The 23,644-nt window shown below is 34.8% G+C and overlaps 1 protein-coding gene and 1 pseudogene across 4 annotated transcripts in view; one reads left to right on the forward strand and one right to left on the reverse strand.

Moving 5' to 3' along the window:
- The window catches only part of Gpc5 (glypican 5), a 1,306,099-nt gene that overhangs the window by 661,917 nt on the left and 620,538 nt on the right, over positions 1-23,644 (forward strand). The window lies entirely within an intron of this gene.
- On the reverse strand, positions 726-863 carry LOC117285154 (annotated as a pseudogene).

Consider the following 23,644-nt stretch of genomic DNA (forward strand, 5'->3'; position numbering starts at 1 on the left):
TGCATTTTTCATTTTTGTTTCTATTCTTTCATACTTCTCTGGATATTATAGATACTATTCCTTTGTGTGTTGTACAGTTTCAAAATTTATATTTAATCAGTAGTGTATTTGTTTGCTTTCTAAAATTATATAAGCTTCTAAAAGCATGGATTTGTATTTTAAATTAATTAAATTGGTTGATCATTTCCTCCAGTGAAAATCATTCATTATTCTGAGCATTTGACCTCGTAGTAACAGTGACTGATTGGATTAAATTTGTGCTTGAGAAAAATTGGTATTTAAAAAATATTGTAATCAAATTTGGTTCACTTACATTTGATTTATAAGATCAATATCTGGGTAAACATCAGAATTCTAAGACTTCAGTGAATTCACAGTTTGAATGAGGACTGAGGTGATATTTATAACATGAACTCTTCTAAGCATGAATATGGTATATTTCCTCATTTTCTTAGGTCTAACTTAATGATTTTTATTAAGTTTTCTGGTTTTTTATGAATTTTAAAGGCATGTTTTGCAAACATTTTTCTTTCAGTCTCTTTTACATTTAGACATTTTGAAAAGGTTTCATATTTTTAATAGCCTGATGAATTCTGTATAATTTTATATACAAACCATCTACTAATTTTCTCTTTGATCCTTACATGATGCTTAACACCAACCACTGATATTATTGATTTAAACTTCATTATATTTTTAGAAATAATTTATAAATATTCAATGTTAGTAATTTCAAACAAACCTACTTTACAGCATTTATCACAATATTATCCTATCTCATATTTGTGCTTTTCATTTTATGTGCTGCCTTTTGATAAAAACAAATGCTGCACTTGATCTTAGCCAAAAGGCCAAGAAGCAATTGTTCTGCCTTTTGTTTATGATATATTATTTTTATTACAAACATTTTTCTGTTTGTGCTTTTTTTTTTCCTTTGAGGATGCCTCCTAAAGAGACGCTATGGAATGATTACATTAGCGTATCTCCTTGTGTATAACACTTATACTATTAATTTGCTTATCAAACTACATTTGTTGAAGACCTAAGCTCCTTCAAAATCTCAGAGGAAGATAATATTTTCTCTGGAGCCAAGATGTCACTGAAATGTATCTCCACATGTCATTGGATAGATTTTTCTAAGACATCTTTGGAAGGATAGATCTCTGTGGGTCCTAGCTTTGTGGACCAATTTCATTTTCCACATCCCATTTCTTCCTGAAACTGAGAGATTTAGCTTCTGTGTTTTCATTAAAACTCAATCTTTTAAGTAACCAAGAGTGAGCCTTATCCTTATCTTCACTTTCCACTTAGGCTGGTAACATGTATTAACGTGACCCATAACAAAGTTGATTTCCAAGGCAATATAGGGATAGATGTCATGTACCTAATCTCTCATGCAAAGTATTAGACTGAATTCTCTCAAAATCAGTAAATCACCCTTTTATGGCATTTGAACCATTGGAGATAATGTCACAGTTCACTAAAGAAAGAAAAACATGGTTATGTTACTCTTGACAAAGGAATATTTTATAGCATTTTCAAAAAAATAAAGATACTATTCATCCCAATGGTAAGAATTGCATTAATTTTTCAGCTTCGTAGACTCTTTAGGTATAGTTGAGTTCATAAAACTGTCGGATTATCTGATGATTTGGATTTAATGATGTCAGTGTAACTCCAGTTAAAAAGAGAAATAATGAAACATCACATAGTTGAAAAATAACCCTATATCATTGGCTGATCAGCTTTATAAATGTGTTGAATATAGGTTAAACTGTGCTGATATATTACCATGTAGCTATAGTAGTTAAATAATAATGTGAAATTATCATTTGATTTTAATGAACTCTGAAAAAAGAATAAAGCAAAAAGAGTATAATTTTTATTTTCTAAATTTTATTCTTCAGATCAAAATATATACAAATCCTGAGTACTAGCAGTGGTTCAGTGATTGAATTACTAAGAAATATTCAGAGCAAAAATGTGGTAGCAGTAATGAAATATTAACTTCAGGTTAAATGGAAGCTACATAATCACACACTATTAAAGATTTAATGCAAAGATAGGAGCCTCAGAGGAAGTTCTAATTCAGATCTCAAAGCTGAACAGTGTTGCTGCTGAAAATAAGATATAGCCAGCAAATTGGTCTATTACAGATGTCGTGTGACAGAGGTTATCTTCTGAGTTTTTATAGATGTTACATAATTTCTAATCATTTTAATGAAAATGCTGTGAACACGGATCTCTAACATATATATATATATATATATATATATATGTCTTTTTTTGCATTTCAGTGCAATATGAAAAAGAGCTTTAATAGGATTTGAAGATTCAAAAACTTATTGTCATTGGTGTAGGATATCGTATAACATCCCGTGGCTTCAGAGTAAATCTGAGCTAAAGTTCATGGGAAAATTTAAGTTGTCTAGCCTTCTACATAAATGTTTAGCAGCAGTCATATGTGCGTAGTATGATGGTTGGTATAAACAATGTGTATTATGAGTAAATTTTTACAAGGAATTGTAAATTTCTGAAATTAAGTATACTGTACTACGTAGAAGTTAACTAAAACTTTTGGCATGGTGAAATAAATACTAATCCTTAGGAAAGTATAAGAAAAATAAATATCCTCATACAAAACGAATTTCAGATAATCGGTGTCACACATGTGTAAATACCAAATAGTTTCTCTGGTGTGAAAAACTATAGTTGTACATAAGATCTTAATGGTATAATTGACAATTTGAAATAGGAAGAAAAGGTTAAAGGTATAGGGGAAGTGGGAAGGGTAGGGGAGAGGAAATAAGGGAAAAGAAAAAAACATGAGAAAATGAAAAAATGGAAATAAAGTATTTGTAAATAGGGAAGGGAGGAGGGGGTGAAGTGAGGGCAGGGACAAGGGGAAGAAATGAGAACCAAGACCTGTCGTGTAAAGGTACAAGATCCCAATGATGAATGTAGCTGTACTGTATACCTAAAATGTACCAATAAACTCAATGAGAAAAAAAAACTTTACAAATTTGAGTTGAAATCCTAGGTTAGAATCCTGACTTACTGTTCAGGAAATCACTTAAGATCGGTCACTTGCCTACCTTTAACATCATCTGTAATTCCCTCATCTGTAATAAATCATTTCATTTGCTATTATAAGGATTAAATAAAGGCATGCATATACCAGTATATTTCCATAGAAAAATCACTGTACATATATTATATAAAACTGTACTTTTGAAACTGTTTACTTGGTATGTATGAAAATCCTCCATGCAATCTCTATTTACATGCATAAATCAGCTTCCAAAAGAAATTAATACAAGTATCATAAAATAGAATGCTATAGATTCTAATGTTTGGTGGATATTGAAGGCAGTATTTCTTTGCCTAATAATTTTTTAAAACCAATTGCTCATTTGTTATCTTTTTTTGTTTATTTGTTTTGGCACTGGGAATTGAACTTGGGACTTTGAGCTTGCGAGGCAGGCAGCAGAACCTCTGAGCTAAATCCCTGGCTCTCATTTGTTATCTTTTAATATGAAATTGTCAAGGTGTTTGGAGTTTGATACGGCGCTTGCTTCCTATTAAATGGAAACTCACAATATATTGTGAACTTTATATAAAACCAAGCTCTCAATGGGCTAAATGTGAATACCTTTCCATACAATACCACGAATGAAATACTCTTTAGAATACTCTTTATTTGCCTTACTATATTTTTACAACTGGATTCCATTAGTGCAGGTTATTTCTCTAAACAAATAAAAGTGATCCTCCGTTCTACCAGAAGGTGGCACTGCATTCCTCACTGATGACAATGAAGGCGGTGCCCTAAAATGATTCTCCATCTAGAAAGAAGCTGAGTGTTAGAATATTTTATTTAAAATAATGAGACACATGTGATTAATTTCCTAAAGAATCATTTTACTTTTGTCATTTTGGGGAACGATGTGCACACTAAGTAAAAATGAAACAGCTGTTGAGAATGAAAGGATAATGCTTCATTTAGAATCTATTAATTTCTATCATCATTGTTCAGTACAGTATTCGCAGACTTAATTACTCATGCAAAGAACATTATGACTAACTGTGAAATGAAGTTTTCTTTACTCCTCTCAAGATTTTTCCTCCTTCTAACCACAAATCTTGTGTCTTCCTTTTTACTTGTTTGATTTCCTCATGATAGAAATCCCACTAGGAAAACTAGTTTTGCTCTTAACCCCGTTTGTTCATACAGTGATATATAGTAGCTACTTTGGCTTAATGTTAATCATCTCTCCCAGCTTAAGTCCCACGAAGGGAAATGCATCAGTCATTGCTGCTGGTGAATCTTCGTTGAAAGCATGGGGCTCTTTGTAATTACTAGCGGGACAGGTACTATCAACACGCTGACTTTTTGTTCTTGTTCCTGGGATAATTTAGACAGTCTTCCATGTAGTGTTTGCTGACGGCAGGAGGAAGGAAAGGAAATCATGTAAGGACTTATTGACAGCTAAAAGAGATTTCAGTTTATTGTTTTTGAGGAACTTCAATAAGAGGTAAGCCACTTTGGCAAAAGCATAACTTTGAACGAGCCCTGTATTAATTGTTAGAAGAAGAGAAAAAAAAATGGCATCTGACAGGAAAGAGTGAAGAAGCCTTTATTTTATATATGTGTTTATTCTGTACGCTTGATTTTCACACTAAGTCATTGGATCCATTTTCACTGACTGCATGATAATAAATGATGATACAAAATGAAAGCAAAATGAAAGAAAAGAAAATAAAAAAAGATATATGGGACTCACTGGCCAAAAACATATACTACATTTCATCGAGCAGATTTAATAAGTCAGTATAACAAGCCATTTCTTTTTCTCAAATTTCATTTTGAATATACAGAAAAAGAAACATTTATTTATGGTTTTTTATTTAGAAATAAATTAAAAATCACCATATAGACTTAGCTTACTTTTGGAATGTGGAGAAAAAAGTGTTGTTTGATTGACACATTCAGTGGATTTCCCCCTTCTTGGATTGTCAGAGTGCCCTAAAAACTGGATAAAAGAAAAGCAAAAGCGACAGGTGCATATAGAGAATCACATCTCAGTAGGGCGGAAACTCAGAAACTGAAACCCCCACCACCACCACAACTATGCCAGGAACTGAAACTGTGCTTGGTGATTTGCTGGAGGCCCAAAGCTAAGGAGTCTCCTCACCCTTGTGCGATTTCACCTCATGAACTCTAAAAGTTCTCACCACAGATGGCAGACAAAAATCCCCTCGCAATTTCAGCCTGGAGAAGGGTAGAGAAACTGTCCCGAATTTGCCAGAGCGTTCTGTTCCCTTAACAAGGCTGAGCCTCAGGAGAAAGTGACTTGCCTGAACCAGACCTGCGGGTTTTATCAGAGCCTCACCCACCTGGGAGAAAGGAAATCCCAGCTTTTGCCAGCTCCAGCCAAAATGTCTCCACCTACAGGGATTAAAAACTGAGAGACTTTGGTGGAGTTCACAATCCAGGTTCTAAAAGGGGATCCTAATCATAGGAGTGCAGGATGCTTCTCCACCTCACACCTCACAGGTCCCTCACTGAAGGCCAACAGACCCCAGCACACTAAAATTCCCTTTCCACAATAAGGCAGGAAACAGGTCTGGAGATTTAGCTCAGTGGTTCGGTGGCCTGCCTCGGGAGCGCAAGGACCTGAGTTCAATCCCCGGTACTACCATACTAAAAGTCTGAGGAAACTAAGCAAGTATTAAGGTAGGGCAGAAATTTTGAAACGACCAGGTTAGATTGTTTTGTTTTGTTTAAGAGGGTAAAATGCCAAAAACTTTAATGGATAAAAGTTGACAATATGCAAGCATAGACGGCTAAGCAGATAGATGGAAATTCAAAAAAAAGTACTAAAAATAAACACCGATGATCAAATCAGTCACTGACTTGAAGAAGGCATTTTGATGGGGCCATAAGTAGCGTGGATGCAGGGAAAGAAATGTGGAGCTTGAAAATATAAAGAGGTGGAAGGAAATGAACAAAATATACAAAAAATGTGAAACAATTATGAGAGGTATAATATTCACACATGAGAATTCCAGAAGAAAAGTGAGAAAGCACAGAAGTAATATTTGAAGCAATAAAGACTGACAGTTTTCTCAAGACAACCAAACCACAGATCCAGAAACCTCTGGGAAGCTCAAAGAATCCAAGCAGAAATTGTGCCAAAAAGAAAGAAAACACCTACCGCTAGGCACATCACATACAATTTCAGAAAACTAAATATAAAGAATAACTATTGAAAGAAGCCATAGGGAGAAAACACCTCATAAAAGACCAAAAATAAAAATTACATGTGACTTCTCCCCAGAAGCCATGCTAACCAAAAAGGAATGGAATGAAATATTTAAAGTTTTGAGAGAAAAAGAAAAACAAAACAAAACAAAACAAAATCACCAGTGGAGAATTCTATGACCTCTGAAGTTATCCTTCAAGAGCAAAGCAAAAACAGATTTTCTTATACTAATGGAATTTTGGGAATTCCTTGCCAGTGGGTCTGCCTTACAAAGTATGCTAAATACCATCTCCTTCAGTGAGAAGGAAAATTATATAAATTTATTTCTATATAAAGAACATCAGACAATGAACACAATTTTCACAAAAGTCTGGGGGTGTAACTGTCCTGGGTTCAATTCCCAATACCATAAAATAAAAAAAAATATTTTTGAGAGTAGCTATACTACTCTCAGAAGAGGCTTCAGAACAAGGAAAGTTAAGAGCTACTAGAAATAAAAAGCGGCATTGCGTTCATGATGTAGGGGTCAGTACTCCATGAAATCATAAAAATCTTTAATGTGTAGACACTAAAGGACAGGTCATCAAAATACAGAAGACAAAAACTGATGGGCAAACACCTTATCAAGACAGACACATGGCATTAAAGCCAACGCAAAGGTGTTCAGCAGTATCATATGTTGTTAGGAAACTGAACATTAAAACCACATGGAGATACCATGGATCCCTGTAACAAGGGCCCGAATCAAAAGTGTCGACGATACCATAGTCACATAAGGATGTGGTAGGTACAAGAGCTCCCATTACTTGCTGATGAGAGTATGAAACGCTACAGTCAATTTGAAAGAAAGTTTGGCACTTTCATACAAAGGTAAAATACTCTTTCCATATTTTCCAGTAATCAAACTAACCAAATGAATTATAAACTAATGTTCATAGGAAATACCATGAGGCAACTTTATTCTCAATTACCAAACTTGGAAGCAACCAAACCAGACTTTTAGTAGGTGATTGGACAAACAGCTGAAGCACCCAAATAATGGAATATTATTTCATACTAAAAAGAAATGAACGATCAAGCCCTGAAGAAACATAGGGGAAAGCTACATGCATATCACTGAGAGAAAGAAGCCAACCTGAAAAGGCTATTGTAGGCTTCCAGTTAAATGACATTCTCAAAGAGGCGAAATTACGATGACAGTAAAAGAAAGCATCAATTGTGGGGCTTTGGTAGAAGGAAGGATAAATAGGTAAAGCACAGCTAATGTTTAGGGTAGTGAAACTACTCTGTATGATACTTCAGTTGTTGATACACGTCATACATTTGTTAAAACTCAGAATCTCGGTATGAAGAATGAACTCTAAATTATAGACTTTGGGTGCTAATAATATCAATTTAGGTCCACTAAGAGTAAAACAAAAAGATATCACTCTCGTGTGTGACTTTGATGGAAGGGAAGTTGTGTAGGCAGGGCTGGGGGTACATGGATATTCTTTGTACTTTTTGCTCATTTTACTGTGAACTTATAGCAGTTCTAAAAAAGGAAGGCTTATTAATTAAAAAAATGATAAATGTAAATGGAACCCGTTGTTTAAAGGAATTGTTCAACATTTCATGAACTGGATTTGATAAACATAACTGCATAACAGCAGTTGTTCCTTTTCACATTTCTTTTTCTTAATTACCTTAAAATAATAAAAATTCAGCAATATGAGTTTAGTTTATTTTTAATTTGGAAAGTGGAGAACAAAATAACGTTTAGTTAAAGGATTTGCTTATTATACAATTAGGTATCTATGGCAAATACAGTGTTCATTAATCTTACTTGGCCAGGGAATAATAAAAAAGCTTTCACTGTAGATTAATTTTATTTCTATGTCCAGGTATGGGACTGCAGATTACTTAAATGCAGAGCATAATTTATAGTAAGTCTAAAATCATTATATTTGCATGACAAAATCACATATTTTCTGAGACTACTTTTTCTAATATTTGAAATGTTCATCTGACACCATAGTCACGAAAACTTGTTGAGTTTATTAAAAATATGTTGAGTTTAAAAATACTATGTATTTATTTTTTATGTATAAATTTCTATAATCAAACAAAATACTTCCCTTTTCTGTCAAAATAGAAAAAAATCACAGTAGTATGTGCATAACCATGTTTATAAGAAAATGTATTGGTTCATAACTTGAGATGAAATCATACTCATGCTTACATTACTGAACAATGAAAATTCCTCGATGCAATAGCTGCAATATCATGAGACCAATGCTGGTGTTTTTTATCATGTGTATACAACTAATAGTGAAGGTACATCCCACGTAACAGTTTCCTACATTGGATATGTGAAACGTTCTTTTTTCAAAGTCTGGATTTGACCATGATGATAAGATACCTCTTGAAAATGATTGTACTGAAAATCTGACAGATAAACTTTTCCTCATTTTGTGATCCTTGTAAATAAGCTAATCCAGCAGCTCTGTCCACTATCCCTCATGTTCAAGTGGTGCTGTTCTTTAAGGAGGATCAAAAGTGCTAATTTCATTAGATCTTCCCAGAAGCCTTCATTCCTGCTGGTATTTTTACAATTGCAGGATGTTTATATCAATTACATTCTCTCTTACAATCCTTTCACTGGTGTTTGTTTTGCCAGTATAGACACTATATAGTTTTTTGTTTTGTTTAGTGCACAGACATATTAGTGTATTTGCTGCTGTTGTAACACAATACCACAGACTGAGTAATCCATAAAGAAACTAAACATATTTCTGATAGTCGAGAGGCTGAGAAGTCCAATATCCAGGAACCACATCTAGTGAGGGCCTTCTTGCTGCACTATAACCTAGCAGAGGATAAGCCAGCATGTGTGAGAACAGGAAAGGGAGGGACAAAACTCATCTTTTTTTTTTTTTTTAAGGAAACCAGTTCCAAGAAAAGGCGCTAATCTATTGAGGTGGGACCCTCATGACAGAATCATCTCCTAAACGTTCCACGTCCCAATATCTTCGCAGTGGAAATGAAAGGAAGGGACATTCACCATGGCCACATATCACCATGCACTGCTGTATTTACATTTATATACTTCTCACCAGTCTATAGACATCTTTAGAGTAAGAGAAATAGCATCTCGCATCCCCAGTTTAGTGATGCATTTCATGCCTGACCTGTAGCAGAATGCAACAGAACCTTAACACACTTTTCTCAGATGAATAATTGGAAAGGAGAAGGAAGGAAAGGAAGGAAGACATATAGCAATTAGTTGTCCTTTTATACTAAAATAATCTACTTATTCTACATTCTAAATATAATACAGAGACACCATTTGTTATATGCTACAAAAGTTACTAGTGTCTGCCTTTGTTGTGACCTTAGAAATATAACCCTACACTTCTTTCTGTAACATTATTGGTAAAGTCACCTCCTCATCCTATGAATCAAGACTTCGCAGGGATATAAATAGCTGTTTGGGGAGCATCATGACATCCCATTGAATGAGTCCACACTATTGTGTATTGTAAAAATGTGAGTACATTAGGTACAACCTAATAATAAATATTTTAATCTATGAAAAACACATGAAGCATTTTAATATGTATGACTTTATGTTAAGATGTCAGTTCTTCAAATTAAATTCATACTTGGAAGATTTGCTCAAGAATGAGTAAATTATAAGGTGAATTTTATTTAAATACTTGTATGTTTACAAAGTGATTTTTCATTTTTGAGGCTTAATTGGGTCTGAAAATATGTAATATACACATTGCTAACTTCAAATCTATTTCCCCAATGTTGCATTCTATGTCTGGCTATAGGGAGCTATGATTTATTGAGCCCATCTAAATACCATTACTTCTTGATGCCAATTTAGTCTCTTAACACTCCTATAAAGGATTATGATCATTTTACAAGTAAAGCAAAACAAACAACAAAACTGATGTTCCAAGAGGTAAAACATCTTACTTGAATGTGAATAGTACATCATATGTGATTGAGATGAAAATCGTGAATATTTCTGTCTGAAACTGGAGTCAGACTCAGGTGCCTCCTGTCACAACATTGCAAAAGCTGCAATGCCCAGACCATGTGTGATGCATGGTATTTGTGTGTGTGTGTGTGTGTGTGTGTGTGCATGTGTGTGTATATGACAGGCTTTCTCTATTAGAAATGCACTTAGTCCTAATACAAGTACTGTGGGCTAGCCAAAGTGATCCATTATTTAAAGACAAAACAAAAGTTAAAAGGCAGCTCCTAAGTCTCAAAGCAAATTAGAAAGGATTAGGATATTAAAAAAATAATAATAAAGTACAATGATTGCCAGTTCAGGGTTCTTTTAGTACTTCTAAAATGACTTACAATGCTTTTGCAAATTTTTCTACTGAAAAATAACATCCTTATTTAGAAATTGCATAATGGTTATTGGTAGGTAAGTGTCCTATGAATTTCAAAATCAGTTACACTTTGTGTCAGCCTGCAGGTATGCTCAAATGCATGAGACAAGAGACTAGAAAAAATAAAATTCAAGTGTAAAAGGGATTAGTGGAGGGCATACATTAGGCTGTTCTGCCCTTTTTTATTAGCCTTTCCTGAAGATCTCATTTCTAATGCTCTTTTTTCAACAATATGTTATTAGAATTCATTTCCCCATCATCTGAGGTTGAGAGAGAAAGAAAGTGATTTTTAGGGTCATAATAGTATTCTAAAGGGGCACAGATTGAAAATTCTATCATCAGGAAAAAATTAAGTTATTTTATGGTAATTATCATTTGAAAAACTCTAAACCTTAAATCAGAGACGTATTAGCAAAGATCTCTCTTATAGACTTGTGAAGTTTGTATTGTATTAAGGATAATTTATGAAATCATTAAATAAAAACAAGGATAAAAATTAAACGCAAGAAAAAAATCTGCAAATTGAGTCAGTAAGACTGCATGGACCATCAAGATAAATCCACGCTACAACAAACTTTGATATTAAATTCTGCCTGTGTATTCCCTAGTACAATAAAATAGGTCTGATCTATTATTCAGGCACATAAAATGTGTTTCTTTTTTAATTCAGTGTTATGAAGTGTCTAAAACTAAAAAAAAGAAGACATCTACTATTACAAATACATAAAAGATGGGAAGGGGAACAAGGGAAAGAGGAGAGAGAAAGGAGGGAATGGACAAGAAAAATAGAGAAAATGGAAAAAATGGAAACAAAGCTTTTGTACATAGGGAGGGGAAGGAGCTTCAAGGGAGGAGAGGATTGAGAAAAAAGAGGTGGAAAGTATCACGCACAGGTGCACGTTCCCTGCAATGAGTGCTATCATTGTGTACCCTCAAAGGTCCCAATGCACGTTGTGCTATTTAAAAACAAACACAAAAGAAGAGTAAAAGAGAATGAAGCCAGGCACAATGCAATTTGTATTTTATTTATTAAGATTATAGTCATTGTTTAATATAAACTTTAAAAGAATCCATTGAGCTAGAAGTATACTGACACCCATTGGCGATTAAATACAAAGTCGAAACCTGTGTGTTTAGGGCGTCCAGTGCAGTCACATTCAGAAGCGGCACCTTGAGAAGTGAACGGACCGTAAAACAATGCATTTTCAAATTAATTATCAACTATAAATTATGAATCTATAATAAGATATTATTCCAGAAGATATTAAAATGTGTACATAGATATATTAAGAAAAATGTTCGAGCAGGTATAAACAGATATGATCATCAATAAGATTACTGTAAGTCAAATCCTACATAAAATTAAGTTTTGAGATAAAGGGGATTTCTGCTTAAAGATAGAAAATATTTTCTCTTCCACTCCAAAATAATTAACAAAAGTTCAAAGAAGGATATCTCAATATTTTAAAGTGCTTTGTTTTTTTTTCCGATTAAATAAGGAAAAAGTAGGACAGGAAAAAATAAGGTTATTTTATGGTAATTATCATTGGAAAGATTCTAAATCAGAGATGAATTAGCAAAGATCTCTGTTTATAAATATGGAGTTTGTATTGCATTAAGAATAATTTAAGACGGTATGAATTAAAAACAAGGATAAGAATTACACACAAGAATAAAAATCTGTAGACAGCTTAATAAAAAATTCTGTTGTAATGTTTATTTATCTTGAAGGTCTGTGCAGTCTTATTACTTAGCAGAACAATGTTCTAGACATCAAAATTCTAAGCTTCTCCATGGTTTCTAGACCCTACTCTGTAAATAAATATTACCTTTAAAAATAGTATTTGCCTTATCATACAAATCAGTAAGTAAAGAATACTAACTTAAGTATGGTCTGAGAAAATGGACTGAATTCAGATAGAAAAATCCTCACAGCTTCAAAGAATGAATAGACCATTTGTGTACAGAATCCAATATAGAGAAAAAATAAAATTCAAAGAAAGAAGCTGCATTAGAAAAAACAAACAAAAAAGAATAAACATTATATAAAGCACATAGGAGATATACAGGAAAGTGTTCAGGAAATTACTCACCAGGAATGTGAAAAAAAATGATAAAATTGATTGCAGAATAATTGAGATAGTGAGAATAAATAGGATATCCTATGTATGGGAAACGCATCTTCCTGGAATTGCAAAGGGAAAAGTTAAAATTGAAATATATCTTCAAAGAAAACTATCGGAACTAAACAGTGAAGGATGGAACCACTGGTGAGATGGAGAAATGATATTCCAAGAGAATATGTTTCCAATTCATCATCACAAAACTTTTCCGAGTGAATGTATTACTCAGAAAAATAGAGACTATAATATGGACAACAAAAAAAGAAGTCACACACTAACCTGCAGTATCTGCTAACAGTTGATGATGGTCCAGCTTCTTGGAATTTGGGAGTTCAAGTTCCAGATCCAACTATTTACTGGTCTCTAAGAAGAGCCTCTTAATCCACCTGAAACTAATTTTTAAATGAGTTTAACAACTTTAAGGTATCTTTTATAAAAACATCTAGATAAGGAGTAGAAACACTCAGAATTCTTAGCAGAAATTAAGCATCTCTAAGGTATTTGACACATACCTGCAAGAGCCTAGGAGAACAGCCTCCACAGTTGTTTCAAGTTTTCTAAAAATATGGTAGAAAAACACCTAGATATTAGAAAGCGTTTATACAAGATGGTATGAATATGAACCCATGCACTTAACAATGAATAACAGTAAGTGTTAGGGTTAATCTTTATACCAACCTACTCGGGGGGAGAAATCCCTAGGAATCCCTAGTTGAATTTCTAGGCATTGTTGACTTATGGGATGGGAAACTGAGCTGGGGAGCTGCCCTGGATGTGGGCAGGCAGCAACATCTAGTAGGCTATGAATGAGCATGTGGTTGATCTCCCTGTAACCAATTGCAAATTATACTTAGCTTAAGCTAAATTATTAATATGTCATGAAAATCACGATTTGGAGCTTTCACTATTTAAGTTTCCTTGCTGTATCCCAGGCTTTCAATGATCCTCTCATTCATTCACTCATATTCATTGTACACTGGCTGTGCACCAGGTCTCAGCAGCGTACCGTGCCCATGACTGGAAATGTCCACAAGGGTTTAGTGTGGATCTGTAGCACTTGACACAGACAGCAAAGCCTATGCTCATATCGGAAAGCAGGGATGCACTGAGTCACCCAGGATGAACCAAGACCATTAACTAGAACGAAGTTAGTTTTCCTTTTAACTAGTTATATCTTCAAAATGTATTTCTCTATGTGTAAACTTTATTGGAATAAAAAGATGCATCCCACTGGATTAATTTTATTCTACATGACATGCTGTCATTAAAGTTCTAAGTATTTAGTATAAGGTAGTTTGACAATTATGAAATATAAATATTTTGCAACTTCTTTTGCTAATAGCTCCTAATATTTCCAAAAATTGCATTGAAAAGATTGTATTTTATTTTAAAGGCATATATTACACTTTATGTGGGATTACAAAGAAAAATGAAGATTTTTCTATGTCCAAAAGTACTTAATATATAAATATACATATTTAATGTGTATTTTAAAATTTAAAATGATTTTTCAGAGGGGAAAGTAGAGGTTTGATTAGGTTTTTACATATTTAATCCTAAAAATAATCAAAATAGAATATAATTACTGTTGGAATGAAAATTGTACTAAAATCTACCTAGCCACAGTGAAGATTTTCGTGAACTGTTTAAGAGAAATCTCACTTCTGTTTGGAAAACTTTTGCTTGGGCCGTCTGTTCACAATGCAAAGCCGACATTTCTCTGGCTGCTAAGCTATTTTGTTTTCTGTTTCCTAACCTGCCCACATCCAAAGCTGTAACTCCGTCCTTTTCCGCGTGAGACTCAGGGTACCCTGGGGGCTTTCGATATTGACTGCAGCTCACCTCACCTCACCCACGAGCGAGACGCGGAGACAGACGCGGATTGAAGCACAGAAAACAGCGAGGGGACGTGGGGCCGCTGCTTCCCTTTCCGTCTTCAGAGAATATAAAATATTCCACGGCAGATGCCATGGTCCGGAGTGAAGACAGCGCTCATGTGGGTGGGTCTGCTATTCGGGTAGAAACACCCGCCAAGGGGAGTGAGCTGAAAGAAGAGAAGAAGTGCCGAAAAACGGTGGGAAAAGAGGCTCCACGTGGCCTCCTCCCTTACAAAGGACTCGGGAAAGCGCCCCAGACCCGTAAGGCCCCTCTCTCCTTGTCTGCGTTTGATTGCTGAGGCTCCCAGTGTATAAAATAATGACACAGGGCCCTTAAGGCTGCCTTTTCTTTAGACTGCGGATAGGTAGATTATACGTAGCCACAGGTAACTGGGGATATCTACAGTGAGATAGATTTGTTTGTAAATCATGTTTTCCGATTTCCGATGTCTGATATTGATGGTAGGTAGGTAGAGAGATTAAAAAAAAAAAGAAAGTCTGTATCTGCTTATCATCTGTCTCTATATCTCTATACCTAAATCTATGTGAAGTTTATACTTATCTATCAAGCCGTGCAAGAGACATTGGAAACAGGATTTATAGGCATACAAAGTTCAAAGCTTGCTCAATTTAATTCAAGGACATCTCTGTCTCTTCTCAAATAAAATCCATATGTCTCTCTGCTTTGTACGTGACTCTATATTAACTCTTCCTCCACCTCTCCATTTCTGGCCCCTTGCATGCTAAGGCCGCTACATTGCAGGAACATGGGCCTCCTTTTGATCTCCGGCATGACGGAAAAACAACCCTGCCTCAAAGTCCCCACGCTTGCTATTTTTCTCTTCCTAGAATTCTCTCTGGACCTGAGACTGTGTCTCATCTTTTCAGTCTAAGGTCATGTGTCACCTCTTAGGGATGATTTCTGATTTCATCTCAAGAGGTCTGTCATCGCTTCAGTGTTACAGCACCTATTACTTTATACCAGACAACTTATCCCAATCTAAAAATATCACATATTAGATATTTGAATGTGTCTCTTTTCAACAGAATGTTACCTCGATGAGGGCAGAGTCCTTAGTTTTGTCCCGCTCTGGTTGCAACACCAAGAATTGAGTCGATCACTAAGAAATGACTATCAATATCTTCTTTTCACGGGTTAGTTAATAGCTCCTGACAGATCATTCATATGCTCCTTATTAGTTTATTAATAATACCTTTTATTAACAGACAATGATTTCATAGCCTTCTAAGATCTATGTGTGTGATTTAGTTTTTAAAAATCTACATGATCTAGTTAGTTTAGGCATAATTCTCATTTCCATCGTATGTGAAAGGTGAATGTATGTTAAAGGCAAACAGATTGGCATTGAGTAAAGTCGGACTCTTAGGAAGCTGCATTGCTTCCTTCAAGATTGATATTTACAAGGGACCCCTCTCTAACCCTTAAAGTCCATGGCAAAAATCACATACTGGCCTGATACAGTTTTTCGTTTAATTCTGGTTGGCTATTAGAAGAATCTTTGTAAGTAGGTTATAGTATAGAAGAATCCAAAGAAGCTATTTATGATCACTTGTGGAGGAGGAAAACATGTCTCTGTCTCAGAAATAGAGAAATTGTTACCTACTAAAAATGGGAAGAAAACAGTGAACCCACTCCAGGTCTTATTCTATTAATTTTATAACAAAATTGAGATACCATAGAGTAGGAGACCCCATGGTTGATAAATAAGTTTGATCAGCAATACATATTTTTATCTCATCATTAAAAGTGTTTAACATCAAGCAGAAGTCCACAGATCCCTTCTGTCCACATAACTCTATTCTGTGGAATAGTAACTTGGCTTTCATGTCAACTTCACATCAAAGGAAATTGAAAAGAGCTCCATACTCTCGTGTCTTACTTTTGTCTTGTTGCTGACACAGAATATCCGACACCCAAAGTTAAAAAGGGAAGAGTTTATTTAACTCACGATTTATAGAGATTCCAGTCCATAGTTGGCTGGCTCCAAGGCAGAGTGGCACATGGCAGAGGGGCCTTGCGGAGGAGAAATAGTTCTTGGTGCCTACAAGGTAGCAAAAGCAACAGGAGAACCTTAACAGTGTCTCTGTCCCTTTTATTTTATCCAGACTACGAGGATTAGAGTGGTGCCAGACCAATCAGTATACTGGTTTAGCAATCACATGCCCTTAATCCCAGACAGCATCACACACTCTAAATTCAGCCACCTCTGAAGAATCCCTGTCACTGCTTGAGCCTTTGGGGCAAACATGTAAATCCCAACCGTAACATCTGGGCAGCCCTGACATAGCGGAGTGAGGCCCTTCTGGACATGGACTCAGCGCCACATGTGTTACAACCTCTGTAAAAAAAATGAATAAATGGCAGGACTTGGGGAGTACGAAATAGCATTTGGGAAGCACATTTACTCTTTCACTGCACACACATGTGTCTTTCAAAAGCTTATAATCTATATATTAACCAATAAAAAGATACATAAAATATCTGGGAGTTTAGTTGCAATATTATCCCCTCTTTTAAATTAGAAGCAAAATTAAATTAATCAGTAAACTAATTTAATTCCAAAGCACAAATGGCTTCAGTGAGAGTAAAACGTTGATCTTCAGTGTTGGATAAAATGAAGTGAAGATGGGTGTTGTGGTGCATGACTGTAATCCTAGCACTTGGGAGACTGAAGCAGGAGGATCTCCATGAGTTTGAGTCAAGCCGGAGCTACATAGTGAGCTAAACCAACATGAACCAAACAACAAGACTCATGTTATTTCACAGAAGTTTTAAAAAAGAATCATGTTATTTCCCCAAAATTTAAGACACCTCACAATGGCTTAAAATATTGTCTACAGTACTTTAAATTAGAATATTACAATTTCAAAGACAATACTGGCCACTATTATTTTTATATAATGTATGTTGGATAGATAAATATTTTTAAAATTAATTTTATTAGTACATTTTGGGTATATAATATAATGACAGCCATTGTTGGAAATGTGTACTTTTACATATCCTGATTCTTATTTTTCCCCATTTCCCTTCCCTCCCTTCAATCCCTCCCTTCTTGTTGTTCAGAAACTTTTTAATAAGAAGAGATCCCACTTGTTGATTCTTTGTGCTAGTTCATGTGCCAATGAGGTTTTGTTCATGAAATCTTTTCCTACGCCAGTGTGTTCGAGAGTTCTACCTATACTCTCTTCCAGGAAGTTTAGAGTTTCTGTTTTAATAATAGACCTTAATCCATTTCGATTTTAGTTTAGTGCATGGTGAGAGGTATATAGGTCTAGTTTTAATCTTTGGCAAGTTGAAACCCAATTTTTCCAGCACCATTTGTTAAAGAGGCTATGTTGCCTGCAGTAAGGGTGTTTGACTCCTTTGTTGAAGATGAGGTGTCTGAGTGTATCTGGAGTTATTTCTGCATCTTCTAATCTTGATGGATAAATACTGAAGGCCCAAGGTTCCAATACTGCTAAAAAAATACTAGTTTTGGATTTATCTTGAGGGTCTTTGTGTACCCAAAATATATGCTCATTTGAAATAAATAGGCACATTAGTCAGAGAAATACTGAAGTTATATTTTAACATTCATACAGAAATTAGGTATGATGAACTAGTATTGTTCACGTGACACTGTGAAAGCAAGGTCTGTAACTATGGAGTTCGGTTCACGTAAAACATTGCTGCCTCCTAGTCTGACATCAGAATCAGAGAATGGAAAGAAGTATCTTCAGTATGAATTCATAATTCCTAGAAGAAAGGTGGGTAAGGCAATGAAAATGCATACATGTACCTGTACACACACACACACACACACACACAGAGAGAGAGAGAGAGAGAGAGAGAGAGAGAGAGAGAGAGAAGAGGTTAAGCCTTTCCTCTTTTCTTATCATTTCCTTTTCCCTCTCATCAAGCTTGTATTTAACGTGTTTGAACTCTAACAGTTGTTAATGCTATAGAATTGACATCATTTGGGTTATCCGTGATCTTCATTCTTCCTAAGTTTGAGTTGCTCCTGTGTGTGCCTTCTATTCTCAGAGAGAAGACAGCATTACTGTTCTGGAAGACCATGGATATTTTAATGACATAGAATTAGGAATCAGATGTTTTACAATAATATTTGATCAGTCCTAAATCACATTTCTGTCATCTGGTTATCTCAAGTAATTGATGGTGTTAGACATTGCAGTTAGCCAAGTGGCAGCCTTGGCTAACTTTCTCTTTAACTGAGTGGTACACACAGTTTATACCACAAGGTTTGACCTCAACTGTCATATAAACTATGTGCAAAAAACATGTAAGCAGTGATTCATCTTTACAACAAAAAGATTGTCTTTGCAAACAGTCCCTGGAAGAGATCAGTTATGCCTGCATTTTACAACTTTTGAAGCAAATATTTAGAATCTGAAGAACTCAGTTGCTTTTTTCTTTTAGAGTAAAAAAGAAGTACTTTAGGGACCCTATGAAAAGAATCTTCACAAGGTACATGAAGTTGTGCTTTGCCTGGTACTAGGTCAAGTGCACCACAACTGAGGTTATGATCCATTAACTACTGGTTGCCTTGAAAGAAAGGAAAGGAATGTAAGAACATGAGAGACTTAAATGACCAAATTACATAGAATTATTGAGTTATGTCATATTTGATCAAGAATTTTCTTATGGTGCATAAGTAATAGTATATCCTACAGTTGAAGGTATTTTTAGAGATTTTTACTTCACAGAAGTCACTATCTTATCATTTCCTTTTCCCTCTCATCAAGCTTGTATTTAACGTGTTTGAACTCTAACAGTTGTTAATGCTAAGGAATTGACATCATTTGGGTTATCCGTGATCTTCATTCTTCCTAAGTTTGAGTTGCTCCTGTGTGTGCCTTCTATTCTCAGAGAGAAGACAGCATTACTGTTCTGGAAGACCATGGATATTTTAATGACATAGAATTAGGAATCAGATGTTTTACAATAATATTTGATCAGTCCTAAATCACATTTCTGTCATCTGGTTATCTCAAGTAATTGATGGTGTTAGACATTGCAGTTAGCCAAGTGGCAGCCTTGGCTAACTTTCTCTTTAACTGAGTGGTACACACAGTTTATACCACAAGGTTTGACCTCAACTGTCATATAAACTATGTGCAAAAAACATGTAAGCAGTGATTCATCTTTACAACAAAAAGATTGTCTTTGCAAACAGTCCCTGGAAGAGATCAGTTATGCCTGCATTTTACAACTTTTGAAGCAAATATTTAGAATCTGAAGAACTCAGTTGCTTTTTTCTTTTAGAGTAAAAAAGAAGTACTTTAGGGACCCTATGAAAAGAATCTTCACAAGGTACATGAAGTTGTGCTTTGCCTGGTACTAGGTCAAGTGCACCACAACTGAGGTTATGATCCATTAACTACTGGTTGCCTTGAAAGAAAGGAAAGGAATGTAAGAACATGAGAGACTTAAATGACCAAATTACATAGAATTATTGAGTTATGTCATATTTGATCAAGAATTTTCTTATGGTGCATAAGTAATAGTATATCCTACAGTTGAAGGTATTTTTAGAGATTTTTACTTCACAGAAGTCACTTCAGCAACATTTTACAGGATAATTTTACTAGTGTCCAGACTACCTACATTCTAATCCTGAGTCCTGTAACCAACTAACATTGTTGTCTAGAGGAAATCAATTAACTATTTGTGAATTCATTTACACTGTGAAAATGCTGGATTATGTCAAAAATCATTCTCAAACATGAAGTCGCATGGTTCGGGATGAAGTGAGAAGCAGAATAAGGAATTCATTATTTCTTTCTCTTACAAATGATGGTTTGAGATTAGTATAACCATAGTAAGGAAAGTTATACTTTTTCCAGAGGCCATTTGAATGTTATTTTAGATCTTGAATAATTTACCTAAATCACATACCTAATGTTTCCAGTTAAAAAATGCATCTAGTATGCAAAATGTGCCATTTTTTGCCTCCTTCAAAGTATTTGGTATTTTGATTAGTGTCCATAGCTTCAGAGAGATTAGTGAGGCAGTAAGCAGGAGAAAACACTAATGGGCAGCTAATCAAGTGAGCTAGTCAATTACTGCAGACTACAATTATGATTCAAAACTGTGTGAAGCATTATCTTGTAATGCAATGCTTTTAGACTAAACATAACTGAGACAGACAAGTGGCCACTCAGTAGCACACTCAGGAATATGGTTATTAAGAATCCAGGTTTTCTTCTAAGATGGTAATCTTGCTTTCCATGATGCCACAGGCGATTCTGCCTCTCACTGAAAATAACATTCCACATCTGCAAAGCTCGTGACAATCCTACTTGGTCAGAATCTGAAACACTCATGGTGACTTGAGTTACACAATTATTTCCCCATCTTTAAGAATGACTCAGATGAAATAATCACAGTCGATTTTTAATTGAAACCCTTCTGCAAAAACAGATGAAAGAATGCTGTGGTTTCCTATGCTAGCGGGGTATAAAGCATTTAAAAAGTATTCTATTATGCCAGTTTTTCCAAAGATATGCTATGTCTTTTGTTGTTGTTTTTTCTAATCTTGTTGAGTTTATTGGTACGTTTTAAGCATACAGCATAGTTACATTCATCATTGGGATCGTGTACCCTCACATGACATAACTTGGTTCTCATTTTCCCCCACACCCCTGCCCTCCTTCACGCTGCATCCTCCCCATTTACAAACATTTTGTTTCCGTTTTTCCCTTTTCTCATATTTTTTCTTTTCCCTTATTCTTCCCACTTCCCCTACATCTTTAGCCATTTACTTCCTGAGTTATAAAATTTATACTTTTGGTCTTTCACAGCAGAGAAACTATTCAGTATTTACACGTGTGTCTTATTTATTTCACTTAAGAGTATGGCCTCAATATGCATCCATTTTTCTATGAATGACTCTAGTTTCTCATTCTTTATGGCTGAGTGGTACTTTATTTTATAGAAAAACCACATCTTCTTTATCCAGCTTCCAACTGATGGCCATTTGGGCTGTTTCCAAGTTTTAGCTATTACAAACTGTGCTGCTATAAACGTGGGTGCACATGTATCACTGTGATATGATTCTTTTGGAAAGACACCCAGCAGAGGGATGGCTGGGTCAAATGGAACTTCTAATCTTCGTTGTTAGATATATCTCCATAGTGGCTGCATCAGCGTGCACTCCCACCAACAATGGAGAAGGGTTCCTTTCTCCCCACATCCCCACCAGCATTTGTTATTGGTGATTTCTTGATAGCAGCCAATCTTTCTGGGATGAGGTGGAATCTCAGTGTTGTTTTCATCTGCATCTCTCAAATGACCAGTGATGTGGAACATTTTTTCATATATTTATTTGCTGCTTTCACTTGTTTGTCCGAGAAATGTCTGTTCATTTCAAATGCCCATTTTTCAATTGGGTCTTTATATTTGGGGGGCCTGATTTTTTTGAGTTCTTTATATATTCTAGATAGTCCTTTGTCTGAGAAGCAACTGGTAAAATTTTTTTTCCCACATTGTAAGTTGTCTCTTAGCTCTGTTGGTATGTACTTTGTTTTTCAATTTGCAGGTAAAAAAAATTGCAAAATACTATAACAAGAAGAAAAACTAAACATCATATATTCAATGTTTACTTTAGAAATTAAGACACCTGAATGGCAAAGAGGTTAAAGTAATCTTAACCCCACAGATATTGTTGGTGAAAAACTGAGTTTGGAACTCAGACCCTGCAATTGTTACTTCAATGATTTATTTATATTGGTTTTGTTTTCCTTTTACTTTAAAACTAAAAATAATCTCTAGTAATCAATATGCCTTTCATCTGTTTCTTGGTCTTTTGATCCTTCCATGTTGATGTCTCAGTATTTAGAAAACATAGCAAAAATCTACAATAATTTATTCACTGATAGTTAAAAATTTACTTCCCAAACTGTTTTGTGTTTATTAAATATAATACTTTACTATAACAACTGTTCTTCTTATGTATTTCCTGTATTATTTTATCACCAAATTCAATGTTTTCTGGGAAATGTTAGCAGACTAATGTTTCATAAAAACACAAATTGGACCATCTCTATGAAATTCTATGAAACAGTTTGAAAGACACAACTGAAAAAGAATAAAGAATCTGTATTCTTTATTCTAGCTGATGTGTAATTGAAGTCTTGGAAAGAGAGAAAAGACAAAGCAGTCAGAGGCAATATTTGAAAAAGATATTATTTTCAAGAATTTCTAAAAGCTGGTAGAAAAGAAAAATCATCCCATAGAGGAGAAATCTCAATGGCTCCTAAGCAGAAGAAATACAATGATAACCTCTCCAACAATGAATTATGGTAAAATTGTTGCAAAGTCAAAGAGAAAATGATAAAAAGGGCCTGCACTGGTTAAGCATCTTTAAATTAAGAAAGAAAATAATGCCCAATCTTAAAGTTAACACTGTGTTAAATTATCCTTCAAAAATGAGAGAAAAATAAAAGTATTTCTAAACAACCATTTTTTAATGTTTTGTTTTTTTTTTCCTAATACAGTGGTAACTCAGTTCATGAACTTAATTCATTCCATGATACTGGTTGCAAATTGAACTGTAGGCAAACCTAATCAAATTTCCCTATAAGGCCAATATTAAAACTAACCCCTGAATTTGATTCAGTTCTTGTCCAATTCAGTTTGCAACCAGAACCATGGAAAGAATTAAATTCATAAACTGATGTGCCACTGTATACTGTACAGAGTACTCAAGGGAGTTGTTGAAAAAAAGGAAATGATTTTGGTGAGGAAAACTTTAAATTCAAGAAGAAATATATAGCAACAGGAAGAATAAACACATAGGAAATTGCAAAGTCATACTGACTTGCATAAAATGATAGTAATGACTTACGAAGACTAAACAAGAGCTAGATGGGATTCTATGGAATGAAAGGGTTCTAAGGCCTTTGCCATGTTTGCTAAGAGGTAACATTATTCATACATATTAGTAACTTCCCAGAAC

Source organism: Fukomys damarensis, unplaced genomic scaffold (assembly GCF_012274545.1).
Source record: "Fukomys damarensis isolate Sample0158 unplaced genomic scaffold, DMR_v1.0_HiC HiC_scaffold_6, whole genome shotgun sequence".
Lineage (NCBI taxonomy): Eukaryota > Metazoa > Chordata > Mammalia > Rodentia > Bathyergidae > Fukomys > Fukomys damarensis.